Below are 3,320 nucleotides of genomic sequence, written 5' to 3' on the forward strand. Positions count from 1 at the left end.
GGCTCAGCCCAGAGCCGGCCCCGCCCCGCCCCCGCCCGGGCCCCCCTCATTGAGCCGGACGCCCATCAATCAGCCTCGCCGCTGCCAGTCCTCGGGCGGCTCCTGGCGCCCGCGGGCCGGGGCCGCTGCCACTGCCGTTGCAGCTCCCGGCCCGGGGTTGCGGGCGCTGGCCTGGCCGCTCGCTGGCTCAGCGCCAGCGAGGTAAACAAAGTGCAATATCCTTCCGCGGCCCGGGGTTGGGGAGGGAGCGCACCCACCGCGGGGAGCGAGGGTTGGGGCGCCGCCGCAGGCATGGGACTGCGCGCCGCGCTGCAAGCGGTTGGGGCAGGAGTCGCCGGGCCGCAGCTACCCACCCGTCTCCCCGAAGCAGCTTCAGCAGTGCCTAGTGTACTTCGTTCCTAGTTCCTCTCCCTGGCACTTTTCCCCAGAAAGACAGGCATCCCCTGAGCATCAGGACACCGCTGCTCAGCTGGTGCACTGAGCGAGGAGCTCTTCTGTGTTTGTGAAGAATGTCCTTGCGTCAGTGGTGCTGCATGGAGTTGCAAAATTAGTTTCATTCTCTTTTTCCAACACCCTTCTCTCCATTTAAAAAGAAATCAGTTGCTAGCTTTTAGTAGGTGCCACCCTTCTCCCGGCAACCGCCTCCCCCCAGGCTTTGAGTATTTTCAGCAGAAGACCAGCTGAACGCACCTTTTGACTCAGACCAAATTGAATCACTAATTCTTTCCCTCCCAGGGCAGTGCCCAGAGGGCCTTGGTGGCCAAGTGAAACGCCCCTGCACCCACGCCTCGTGCAAGCTCTCCTGGCTCCCAGCCACAGTGCTTGGCTGCCGGGGGCGTGGTGGGGGGCGTTTGCTCCTCCTCCTAGCGCCCCCTCCCCAGTTATTCTCAACTTCCTGGGGAGGTTCCAGTCGTCTGGCTCAAGCAGAAACACACCAGGAAGGGGGCTTGAACTCGGGCAGAGCCTTAGACCTCCAGGCCTTAACCTAAAGTATCCTGGCAAATCAAAAGCCACCTAGTAGGGGGACAAACAAACAAAAAAAAACCAAGGGAGTGGAAAAGGGGGTTTTAAAAGACTCTTGGAGCCCTCTGAGCTTTTATACGCAGGGAAAGGGGACCATATAACTTATGGCCCACAGTAGGATACTTTTGAATAAAAAGGAGAGCTATTTATAATTATGCCCCCACGGGCATATTTATAATTTATAATTATCCACAACCGAGTTACTCTAGTGACAAGGAGTTTCTGGGAAGCTGGCCAGAGAGGGCACTGACTGTACAGCAGGCCAGGGCAGGGCCACAGAGTTTGAAAAGGTCAAGAAGTGGCCCCATGCCTCCTGGCACATGTCGCCATCCTACTCCTCACAGACCTGCCTAGGACTTGATCCCTGGCCCTAGGGGAATTCACCTGTTTCCCCAGGCTATCGCCATGACTATAGAGCAGAGTGGCTTAATCCAGTCTTGCCCCATGAAGACACTCCGGTGCTCCTAGCTGTCTCTGCTGCTAAGTCAGAAAGGAAGGCAGCGGTCCTCTCTGTTCAGTGCCCACCAACAGTGCTTGTAACTAGGGGTTGGGAGACCTTGTTCCAGCCTTGTCTGGGCCTCTGATTTCAAATGAAAATTGAATCAAGATATTTCTATTTTTCCTCCCCGGGTCCCCGTTTCTTCAACTGTAAAATGAGAAGCATAACCCGGCTCAGCTCAGCTCACGTGATTGCTTTAGAATTATATTTTCAATTCCAGGAAATCTATGAAGGCTTACCATAAGCCGGGCTCTGTGCTGGGTGTTAAGGACCCAAGAATGAGTAAGATTTGGTCCCTGCCACCCAGGAGCTCAGAGTCTAGCTCCAGAAAAAGTCGTGGAGATACATAATTTCATTGTGCAACAGTGTGGCAATTAGAACACTAAGGCATGAAGGGAGCATGCAGGAAGAAACAACTTTTCCTGGACTTCAGAGAGTTTTCCCAGAAAATGTGATTTTTTACCTTGAATTAATCCAGAGTGAATACCTACTGAAACCTACTATGTGCCAGACACTGGGTATGGAGATACAATGATCTAAAAAATATATTTCCTGTCTTCGTGGACCTTGAAAAGATTCTGTGAGTCATAAAATAACATGAATAAGAGATTGTTGTTGGCATTTCAGGCAGAGAGAAAGAATGTGCAAAAGCAAACGAGTGGGATGTTTTGAAATTTCTAGAAACTCACCATGTCTCCAGCATTAGCAGCTTGGAAGCAGTGGCCAGGCGTGTGGCTGGCAAAACGGATTAGGATTAGAATGGCAAGAGGCTGAGAGACCAGCTGGAGACCGTGGTCTTCACAGCAGAGATGTAGAGTCAAGGCTGACCTTAAATCGGGAAGTGACATGGTTGTATTGGGGCTTTAAGACAAATCACACTGGAGGTCATATGGAGGAAATAGCGGTGGATTTCCAAGGAACTAGAGAGCACTGTAGCCTGGAGAGACCAAGATAATTATAAATTTACAGTGATGTGTAGCTGCTGCTGTTCATGATTGGCAGTGTATTTGTGACTACTGATGAAATTATACAGTGGCCGCTGTCCTGCCCATTCTTAAAGGCCAGATTCATGACCTTTGGAAGCTACTGTGGTGCAGGATGAATTAGATAATTTATATCAAGTACCTTAAACATTTTTCTGTGTATTGAAAGTAATTCTGCTCAGATTGAGAAAAACGTGCAGTAGGAAGATCTGGGTGGGAATCTTCATTCATTCACTTTTGAGCCATATGACCTTAGAAGAATTTAGAATATCTTACTTGTAAAGTAGAATTATAAACCACATTTTACCTAAGACATGAAAATTATGGAAGATCTACATAAAGCAGCTAGGACATTGTCTTGCATATAATAGGAATATTTATTACTAATATTATTATTATTATTGGAATGCATCCACAGATAGCAATGCAACATGCAATAAAATAATAATACTGTAGACAAAATGCTTACAGTATCGATAAGATGTATAGAAGTAAAACATACAGTGGTAGGAATGATTAAATATAATATGTAGCTGTGATAAAATATGTGGCAATTAAAATAAGGGTTCTATAATTATGGGGAGACACATTTTAACTAGTCTACTCTGTAGGACAGTCAAATCTAGTTGCCTTAGGTCACTAGCCTACTGTGGTTGCTTTCCAGAACATTCTCTACCTTGAAATGTATTTAACTCCTCTTTCATTCACTTCATTGCTTATTAGTTCATTCATTTAGCAAACATACAGTAGGTACCTGGTAAGTGTGAAGCTCTAAGCTGAGTGCTGTGTTTGTTGATCAACTAAATGGTTTTTGA

Source organism: Equus przewalskii, chromosome 14 (genome assembly GCF_037783145.1).
Source record: "Equus przewalskii isolate Varuska chromosome 14, EquPr2, whole genome shotgun sequence".
In the NCBI taxonomy this organism is placed as follows: Eukaryota; Metazoa; Chordata; class Mammalia; order Perissodactyla; family Equidae; genus Equus; species Equus przewalskii.